Raw genomic sequence first — 11,702 nt, forward strand, 5'->3', positions numbered from 1 at the left:
TATACTTTTGAAACACAGCTTACAAAATGAAGTCTGATCATAAAGTAATATTCTGATCAAAAATGGCATGAAATGGCTTTACTCTTGTTCACTTTTCACAGTAGGAACGCTTAAGATTGTGATTTCTAAGCTGGGAAAGTGACATCAACAGATTCCAGAAACAACATTAAAATTAACTGCCTCAAACAATGCAGGTACTAAGGACAACTAAGATACTGTGCAGAACTCTCAAACTCCCTGGCATCTTCTGGAGGATCCAAGATTGAGGAAAACATATATCACCCATAGGGGTGAAAAGGAATTTTTTATGTATGAGTAAAACAGTAATGCATGACTGTGTGCTCATGTATAAATTATATTGTGGCTTACTCTTCTAGTCAACATCATACATGTTTAACTGATACCACTTTTAAATTGTGACTATTGATTCAAAAGGTTTACCTATCCCAAGGTTGATAGTTCCCTAATGTGAAAATATCTTCTCTGAAACATGATTTCACGTAACTATATGCATTCATTCATACAAACAGAAGTGATATTCAGCAGGTTCTGACCAGTTCTAGTGAACTGGTAGTGGAAATTTTGAGTAGTTCAGAGAACCAGCAAATATCACCTCTGACTGGAGATTTTACAGAATCCTTCCCCTGCCATGCCCATCAAGCCACGTGCCACAGAACGGGTAGTAAAAAAAAATTGAATCCCACTACTGCATACAAACCAAAGTTTCTGTTACTGTCAGTAATCACAGTAGAATGAATAGATAATGATAATCTCTCATACAATTTTTAATTCCCTGAGAGAGAAATTGTACTTACTTAGCCTTGCTGAGATTTAATAATTAAATTATGTTCTGTGTTGTAAGACCTAAAAATAAGATGAATAAGTTGAAACTAAAGGATAGTTATAGATTTTATACATATTGCATGAAAATGATTTCAGCTTCAATAATTATTTTTAAACTCACAGTACTTTTAATTTTATTTTACTTTATTTTACTTTTTATTTTTGAGACAGTTTTGTCCCTGCATTTTCTTGGCAGAACTTCAGAAGTGGTTTGCCATTACCTCCTGCTTCCTAGGCTGAGAGATTGACTAGCCCAAGATCAGCCAGCTGGATTTGTACACAAAACAGGATTAGAACTCACAGTCTCTGTTTTCTGGCTTGATGCCTTAAACAGTACATCAAACTGGCATCCAGTTAGATCAAATTTATAAATGTTTAAATTTATTCTTTCTGACTACGTTTCAAAGCTAATTAGTTTTCTCTTTCCCAAATACCATTACTTTGTTTTGGTAGTTGTTACAGTTAACTTAAACCTCCAATATGTAGAAATGTAATATTTTGTTATTTGTTTGAGTGACTCAAATATCCATTACTGTGGCTTCCCACAAATAACTTGATTTTAATCATAAATGTAGCCCAATATTTCTTCTATTGGATGGCCTCCAGATATATGGACCCTGATCTAGGTTGAATAATGATCACAAGAGCTAAATTTAAAAAAAAAGTTTTGGAAAATATCAGCAATTTGGCACAATTTAGTAGACATTTCCTAAGAAATATGAGTCAGTATACATTTATAATTTGAATATTTAGGGAGGACCACGTTGTACGGTTAGAAAATGACTATGAACATTCCAACAACTCTTTGCTGAATTCAGTTTTAGATCTCTTCTGAAGAAGCTAGCAGAATGCCAATGAAATACTAACATGTATTCATTGGCATACACATCATTACCCGGAAGTAATTTTATCAACTTGATTTTAATTTTCTACTGTGATGCACTGCCCTATGCTGTGTTATGGAAGGTTGCATCTGATCAGTCACAGTGGATTACATTATATACCAAAACAAATTTTAACATTCCAGTCGCATCATATTACAAGAGACAGCCTTTAGGTAATTTGAGTTTGAAGGGTAATTTTCCATGTGCAAGATTAAAAAAGCAATCTGTCAAAGGTCAGCACATAGGTTGGTATCAACTATCTACTGTGGAATTTGGAAGCTTGCAATTCCATAAGTTTTGCAAATACATGAAACAAGAGATCAGGAAACTGCCTTGAGAGAATCTATTCCTGTAATGTTATGTGGGAATTAGTTTAGGACACAGGGGGAAGAGGACAGGCCAAGGGTCCAAGCAGGCAGAAAGAATATGGGCATGGCAAAATTTCAGAAAGGACCCTCCTTCATTTCTTGGACTATAAAGGTGACAGAAGAGAAATGTATTTTAAGAGTTGTAAGATTCTTTTAATGTAATTGCAAGCTAGTATTTTTGTGCATGCTTGTCTGGATGGGCATGATGTTGTCTGAACTATATCACAAGACCATCAGTATCAAAGGCATTATATAATAGCATATTTTAAACCAAGCCTATTTAAATAAGGTTGTCTGTTTCCCATAAGAGGAGTAGTTAGTATTAACTATAAAAAATACAACAATAGCAGGATAAGTAAAAATACATGTTATGTTTTGTAATTAACAGTATAATTATGCTTAATTTCTCGTTGCCAAAATTTGCTCATCTGTTAGACATGAAGAGATTTTGCAGTATAAACAAATAAGGATTCTTCTCATAAGTTTTCTCTGTTACAGCATCATAAATATGGAATGCTTTTTCTCCAAAAATCTGTTAGATGCTCACTTACAGCAGATTACTAAGACCATCTGTTCCATTCAGAATTTATGTATAGTTAGTGACCACTAAAGCAAACTAGGCAAAAGCTCTGGTTTGTTTTTCTTGTTGATTTGATTGATTTATATTAGTTTATTTAAGTTTATTAGTTGATATATTATTGTTACCATGCTTGTGTGTGTGTGTGATTATGTGTGTGTTACTGCTATGTGATAGAGCAATAATTTGATTCAATAGAGATTAAACTTCACTTTCAAATTGAATGTATGAATTATATTTCTGGTGTGAATCAAAGTTTTGAACTGAACTGGGTGCTTCAGATTACTTTGAAAAATTAAGAAGCAAATTGATAATTAATTGGACTTATTAAGCAGAATTTCAATTATTATTTGCTTTCCTTTTATTGAGAGGATAAATGATATAATCAGCTCTCTATATTGACATGAACAGCTGACAATAAGCTTTGCCTATTGAGCTTGGGAAGGAAATAAACTATGTCATTTGCTGCTGTGCTGCTTGTTTCATGGACAAGAAATAGAAATTTGTATTTATTCTCTTATACCTTTATCTATCTTTTTCACCCATATCTCTTATCCTTTATCCTTATTCCAATTCACAAGTGAATCAATGTCTAAAGCACCAAAGGAGGAAGACAAGAAATGAATCAAACCAAACACTGGCACATGCTCATATGTGTGGTTTCTAAGAGGTGATGATATATAATTTTTTAAAAAAATATATTGGGAAATTTTTATAGGACTAGATAATCCTTTGTCTTAAGAGTGCAGTCTAATCCAGGGGTCTCCAACCTTGACAACTTTCAGACTTGTGGACTTCAACTCCCAGAATTTTCCCTCCCAAATGGAGGGAAGGCTTCAGTTCCCTCCATTTTCAAAGCCTTTTGCCTCAGGTTTTGTCCAAGTCCCCATTTTCCAGAAGCTCCTAAGCAGGCCAAGAAACCAAAGATCTTTACAAGATGAATATCCACAGGCTCAAGCACAGGTGGTGGGCTGGAAATAGGCAGAGCGAATATTGCAGAGTCTCTATGGTCATTTGTAAGGATGAATGACTGCTGTGGTGCTGCTGTGGTAACTTTGCTGCTGTATCATCAGTATTTGGGGGGTTGTTATGTCATAACTTCAAACAGTCGCCAAGTGAACTGTCCTAACTCAGGGTTACCTATACTTAACAAAAGTTTATGTAGATGAAATAGCTACAATTTTCTCATTATATTCTGCATTTCTCATGTACCACAGAATGTTAAGGACAGCTGAGAAGATTCTAGATACCTTGCTTCATTTTACTCAGGATACTGCTTACAAGTGCTTAGAGCTTATAACTCAAAGCATTGTTAGAAACACCACACATCTACTTTAAAAATCTGTTTCTGTTGCTCCCTTCTGGGAGGAAGTTTCAAAGTATTTCTAGCAGGACTACCAGATTCTGTAACAGCTTTGTTCCCTATGCTATCCATTTGGTAAACTTGCAAGATTCATTTTTCTCACCATGTACATGAATACATCCAAAGTAGATTGTGTGTTTTTCTGTGTCATATAATATATGTGGGTATATGCATAATTTTTTATTTATTTATTTATTGTTATTATGTTTATGGAGTGTATATTGGAGGTGGTGACCTTTTGAGAGTTGTATGCAATGAAATTTCATTTTAATGTATTCTGATTAGTGTACAGTCAAAGTGACAAGTTATTCTAAAATATCTTTCTCTTTTTTTTCAGAGTGCAATGTGTGGAATAATTTCATTTATAGGAAGAATTTTCAATTGAATGTTACACAAACATCCAATAGTAAGTTTCTATTGACAATAGACCCAGTTACCCAGACAGACATAGTTTCCACTGCAGCAGCCATATTCAAGGAGAGGCCGAACAACTTTCTGTCAGAATTACTCTAATTTGGGTTCATATGCTAGTATAATTGGCTCTTTCTTAAGTCTGCAATTCTGTGAAGCTGCCCCGCCTATTGTACTATCATGTGTACAGCTCACCCAGATTTCTGCAAGAATCTAAATAGATAGATACAGTATGTATAACTTTTCCAGCTATATGCTGTGAGGAAAGTCAGAGTACATTTTTAAGTGCTTTCTTCTTTTAATGCCTATTCCCAGTTCACAACAGAAACATGTTTTTCTCAAAGATGAAGCATTTTAACCAATTTATTTTATCACTACTTTGATTAAATTCAATCATATTGGTAGCGTATGCTGTGTTTCCTTAATTGCTTCTTGGCATCTGGCCAATTCACTCCATTATAATTACAATACCCTTTATATCTAATAAGCAATTTGATAAAAGAAAATTTATTTTAGTAAGCTCTCTTTATCAAAGACTTTCTTAGAGTTATTGTTGGCAGACTTGCCCAGTAATGATTTGGAGCCATTTTCTGTTTTTAAATAGACATTGAACTTTATCCAATTGAATAGAGTTATTCTTGGCCAAATGTATGATTCTTGCTGGCTCCAAAAGCTAAAACAAGAGAAATTTGGAGATAGTAGCAGCAAAATAAGGCGGTATTTTCTATGTCTCTAAGAATCTGAGTATTTGTTTTTTTGTTAAGTATGTATCCAAAATAACATGAATTGAAAAACTGTATAATATTATTTCAAATCAGAAAATATGTTATCTCATCTACATATAAAATAAATGGAGGGATTTGGGATCAAAAACTTTGGTCCAATGGGTTGCAGTTTGTAGATAAGCATTTCATCATGCATATAATGCTTTGCAACTTAGAAAAACTGTCCCATTCATTCTGGTGGGGTGTTCACTTAGTTATTTTTAAATTTTAATTTGTCACTTTTAATATTTCATCGTTATTATTCTTCAAGAGCATCTCTGCAACTGAAGTGCATATTAAATCTTCTGATTATCTAAAACTTTATATTTCAGTTACTGTTTTTGGAAGGATTTGATGATATCCGGGTTTTAAGTAAAGATTTTATTTCAAAAGAAATAGCTGCACCAAGCAACTGTTCAGTGAAGAAAAATATATGTGGTAAGTGATGGGTTTGATTATTACCAGACCCAGAAAAGAATTCTGCATACATACATGGACAAGATGAGTTCACTATCTCATTATTATATCTTTCAAGCTCTCTAGTTCACTATTTCCTCTGGGACTATGCTGAGGCCAGGGAAATATGGTTGAAAGTTCTTTTTCAGAGAGTGTTCAAGGGAACAAGAGAATTTATGCTCAAATGCTGCAAATTTGGTCATAAATCCCCAGGTTATTTGTCAACTTTCTTTAATCTCCTTTTCCTGAACTTAGGTGGTATAATGGACACTTCTTTCTTCAACAGAACTATTTTAGAAAAACAAACCACACAGCAAAATTTTCTGTGATCCTGATATTGCATAAAATTGGCATAAAATATCTCCACACAACTTTCTTCTTAAATCTTTATGACATATATTTAACTTCAAATATCCATCTGATTAAAGAACACATAGTCCTAGGACATGTAGCATTAGGCATATGGTCTCTACCACATGAACTGAATAAACTAGAAGTAAAATCTGTCTAAGAAAAGGAAAAACATATTGGTTATATATGCAAAACATAAGCTTAATGATAACACCAAGTAAAAAGAAAGCAGAAAGCATAGTTCCAAAGTATTGGCAGGAAGCCACAGTAAGAATAGTAGTGAATCTCTTTTATGGCACTGTTTTCAGAACATAATGTTCAGATTTTATAATGTAGCACCACAGACATTGCATGAACTGCTGATGAAAATGCAATTTAGGATCCAGAACAAAATCTAGCAGTGCCTCAGAAATTTAATCATGTATCTCATTATTTTCATCACATCTCACCATTAAGCAATAATTTGTTATGTTAAATTAAGAGTTTTCAATCCATGATCACCATAGTACAACAATTTTGTGAATTTTAACAGGGTATAGCTACTGTGAGACAGGAAACGAAACAATTTCTTGGACTCCCTAAGGCTTGAGTGCTTAAGTTTATAACAACAATACAGATCCAATGTATCTTTAGTTGCAACAGGCTTCGTTTTAAAGACTATGGATAAACCTCATGTCATAAATAAGATCCTGAAGGTCCACTGTTTTATTGTTGCATATCATAAAATTATTCTTACTTTCAGACTGCGTGTTTATACTTTTGGATACACTCTGTTTAGGGTCAACAGCAAATTTCTTCATTTTGTATTATTTCATTCTAACCTATTTCAATACGCACAAATTATCAAGTAATCATGATAATCCCCATCTGCCCAATCTTTAAAAACAATCTAAAAGACAGATTATGTTTGAATGCATCTAGACAACATGGGTTAGAACTATATGAACTATAAAAAATGATGAATCGGGCCAGAAAACATAGATGAGAACTCATTGGCTAATTTAATCATCTGTGTGCTGATGGTTGCAAAGCATCCACCAGTGTGGCCTTACTGACCTGTAAAAGTCACACCAACCTTTTATATATATTGCCCTAGTAGCAAAAGAAGAGAGGTATCTGGCTGTTTCCTATAATCTTTATTCCAATAATGATAATAATGTTCATTGATAAAAACTGATTTTTGATAGTAGCTTGATGAACAAAACAACCCATTTAAGAACATTACCCAAGAGCAATATCAAACCTTATCTGAATTGACCCATATTGTCATTTTAAATGAATTCTAATTCAATTCTAATCCAACATCTTACGTTATTATCCCATAATAATATGTGATCATTGTCAACAATCTAAGTTTTGATATCATCCTAAGAGACATCAATACTTTGATTTATACAATCCTTCTTTGATTACTTTCCAATTGATAAGGTTTAGGAGGTGGGATGGGGAAAGATAGGTATTTAAATGTAAATTTTCTTTCTTCCTTCTTTCCTTCCTTCCTTCTTTCTTTCCCTCCTCCCTCACTCCTTCCCCTTCCTTTTTTCTTTCTTCTTCTTTTGCCTTCTTGATTGAATTGGGACAGTTGTCTGTCAGAGGTAACTAAATTGTGCTACTTTTTGCTTATTTTCACTCACTACCAACCAATATTTCAATTCATTTATGGTTTTAATGTATCATATATTTCTAATGTGTTTGGCATACCTATGATACTAAATGAAAAGAAATTGCAGAAGTTGATGAAGAAAAAAATCTGGTCTTAAAATCAGTTTTCCCTAGAAAACTACATGAAGCTCTTTGGCCCGTGTATTGAAAAAATTAAACAATAAAAGTATTATATAATAACTGATAAAATAGCAATATTTTGTTAAATGGTTTGTTCATTCCTATATTTTATTATTTCTTCTGTTTTAACTGTTTTTATCATAGTTAAAAGAAGTTCCTTCATTGCTCTATAGTTTTCAATAGCCTTTTACAGATTGGCAATTGGATGCTTGAGGGATTTGATGTTGAATAATTAAATCTCCATCAGGAAATCTTAAGCCTATAGTTTATGTTCAGCTACAATCTAATGGACTAAGTGTTGTAAGGAAACATACTGTCTATAACCTAGAAGATAATAATAAAAACCCTCCACAGGAAACAGTATGATCATTCTGCACTGACATGCAAGTATGCATTAAACTGAGCTCATTTTCCTTACCTAATTATCATTGAAATCATATATTGGAACAAATTTCAATCCCCTATGAGATGGAGAGACAAAATACACACACACACAAATCCTTGGTCTTGACTGAAGCAATATATTAACAGACTACATGCATGTAAGCATCTTGGCTATTGTTAGTTCAGGCATTGAATCATGAATACAATGATCAAAATAAAATTTATTTGAAAATTTCAAGTGCAAGTTTCTTTTAAAATGTTGGTGGTGATCAAAATGTCTACTTACAATAATATAAATAATTTCTTCATATAATCAAGAATATTACAAAGTTATATTGGAACTAGGGAAACCCAAATTCATAACCATCCTTAGTCACTAAGTAACTTTGTATCAAACAAAATCATTTAGACCAACCTGTTTCAAAGTTGCTTTCATAGGGATAAAATCATGGGAAATCTCCTGGTCTTTTGATATGTTAATTTTTATTTTCATCTCTATTAGATTCGTCATAAACTGTTTATCATCTATGCTGGAGTGGAAGAGATGGCAGGAAAGAGAAGAGGATGATTAGCAGAAAGATAGATAATTCAGTTATCAGTGGAAACATAGAAGACCAGGTTAGGGACAAATCATCATGAAGGAAATCTACCTATGTGGCTGCTAAAGAGTTGACAATGACCTGATCTGTCAATCAATTATCTAAACCTCATTGTAGCATTTCTGGTTGGATACCTAAGAAAATCTACCTATGTACTAGAGATGGTATTCAGCAGGTTCTGACCAGTTCTGGAGAACCGGTAGTGGAAATTTTGACTGGTTCGGACTTCTGGCAAATACTACCTCTCACTGGAGATTTTACAGTATCCTGCCATGCCCACCAAGCCATGCCCACAGAACTGGTAGTAAAAAAAATTGAATCCCACCACTGCTATGTGCTGTATCTATTACTCACTGTATCTATACTGTATCTATCTTTGATTTTATGTAAGAAATTTGTCAGTGCCTTTAAAAATATGGGGAGAATAAACAATAGCTAACAGTTGACTGTCACAGTTTTTAAGGATTTGGGCCATGCAAAATATTAACCCTAATGGAATATGCAGAAATGAATGGATTAACATTAGCAATAAGAGAGCAAGAAAAAAAAAATATTTTAAGATATGGGATTTATTTTATCAATGGTTAGATAGAAAAGTGGAAAATTGAAGTATAATACGACAATAATGATATGTTATAATTGATTATTATTGAAAGACTTTTAATATGAATTAAAATTAGCAAGAACTGAGATTTGCTCTAAAGGATAATGTTGATTTGAAATTAAAGTCTATTGATGGTGTAGTAATAATATAATATGACATGGAAAGTTGATTAATGTAATATGAATGTAAATTTAAATTCAAGATGAAAAGACTATATATATTATGCACAAGAATTATGTAACAACTGACACAGTGTATAATTGAAAGATGGTTTTATTTTGTTGTTTTATTTTTGTATTTGTCTATGTTTGTGGTTAAAAAAAAAATATTAATCCTAGATCTTGGTGAGATCTGAGATTTTTACAGTTTGCTATAGACTCCATATGATGGCACGAACTTGGAAGTAGTGGTTCACATCTAGGAAGCTTGTCATAACAGGACTGAAGGAAATGATATTCTGGATCTAGCTTTTTCTACAAATTTCAGTCTATTCAAAATGGTCATGAACATTATTTTTACAAAATTGATTAACATAGTCTTGGAATCCTATCATGTGAACTGAAATATGTCTGACCAACCATTAACAAAAAATAATGATAAACATCAAACTATCTAGTTATAGGAAAAGCTCTACTGGGAACTAAAAATAGTTTAGCATTACTTTCATATTTATTTAACATGATTAATGATCTGAAAAGGGAAGTAAATTCATTAATGATCTGAAAAGAGAAGTAAATAGGTTAATGCATTCACACTTTATATGAATCGGGAGGCATTGAAAAAACCAGCCAGGGCATGAAAATAATATAAGGAAACGAGAAATGTTGGAAATGTGATCTTAATAAAGTAAGATTCTCTTTGGAACATAGCAATGAGATAATATCAGAGGGGAAACAGATTTATTCAGTGCAGGACTGAAACTGGAAAAGCAATAAAACTTAAAGAGCCATAGAGATGGTAATAGAAAGCAAATTAGTTAAGAGTATGTAACATAATGTAGCACTGAAAAGAGGTGAGTCATTTTGATTAAAATCTCCAAGAGATGATGAAAATATAGCATTAGCCTAGCATAATCATGCCTAAGATTCTATGTGCAATTGAATAGCACTTGGTCAAATTGAAACTCTTGATTGTAGAACCTCCCACAGTATCTAGAGATCAGGAATAAACATGAGTAAAGAATATAAGAAGTAAATATCAGTTTATGCAAGTGGAGAAGCATTAGTGGAAAGAGAAGACATTAAAGTTTTGTAGATTTCACATCACTGTATTGAAGGAAAATATTCATCACTTTTCCCCCACTCCCCCAAAATGATATTTCTGCATTAGCCTAGTCAGTATTATCTTGCTTTCTTCTTTCCAATCTTCAAATATAGTTCAGATTAATCATACTATAATTTTATTAAGTGATGAAGTTCTTCATATCCGTTGTAAATCTTAATATTATTATTTCATAGATTTTATTGATATTTTATTTTTGCATTTATTTATTTTGGTTTGTCAATTGCTTACAAGATAATAGGTATAAGTATATACATAGTTATGAATACATGGATACTTATAAGAAAAATAAAAGAAACAATAGGACAGGGATGGTAGGCACATTGGTGCGCTTATGCACGCCCCCTACAGACCTCTTAGGAAAGGGGTGAGGTCAATAGTAGACAGTCTAAGGTTAAAGTTTTTGGGGTTTGGGGAAGAAACCACAGAGTCAGGTAGAGTATTCCAGACATTGACCACTCTGTTGCTGAAGTCATATTTCCTGCAATCAAGTTTGGTGCGGTTAACCTTGAGTTTGTATCTATTGTGTGCTGTTGTGTTGTTATGGTTGAAGCTGAAGTATTCATTGACAGGTAATTCATTGCAATGTATTATTTTATATACCATACTTAGATTAGACCGAAGACAGCATAATTCAAGGTTTTCTAGAATTTCAAGTCTGGTGGCATAAGGTATTCTACAATGAGTAGAGGAGTGGAGAACTCTTCTTGTGAAATATTTCTGGACTTTCTTAACTGTGCTAATATCAGATACGTAATGTGTTTAGATTTTGTTTAGATAGCTGTAGAAAATGTCCAAATATTCCTAGATACAATTTATTTCATCCTGAAACTATGCTGTTAAATTAGGTTTCATAAGGGGTTACTCCAGTGCAGTATGCAGAACAATCCACGTAAATTATGAAAGGAAATATCAGTTTTCCACTTGAAAAATAAGAGGAGAATTCTAAGAAAAAGTACACTTCATTCATGATTCATACAAAATGAGAAATATTGCAGAGATGATATTTTCAAGTATTTTTTCTATAAAATATTT

General features: G+C 32.8%; 1 long non-coding RNA gene across 1 annotated transcript; it reads left to right on the forward strand.

Moving 5' to 3' along the window:
* The first annotated feature begins 2,100 nt into the window (after positions 1-2,100).
* LOC148125457 (uncharacterized) lies at positions 2,101-9,516 on the forward strand. Its single transcript, XR_015744214.1, has 4 exons — positions 2,101-2,207; positions 4,373-4,441; positions 5,543-5,648; positions 8,686-9,516. It is a non-coding gene; the product is annotated as an uncharacterized LOC148125457 (long non-coding RNA).
* Positions 9,517-11,702: the final 2,186 nt, after the last annotated feature.

Source organism: Pseudonaja textilis, chromosome 6 (genome assembly GCF_049901715.1).
Source record: "Pseudonaja textilis isolate UNSWEBS1 chromosome 6, rPseTex1.2, whole genome shotgun sequence".
Lineage (NCBI taxonomy): Eukaryota > Metazoa > Chordata > Lepidosauria > Squamata > Elapidae > Pseudonaja > Pseudonaja textilis.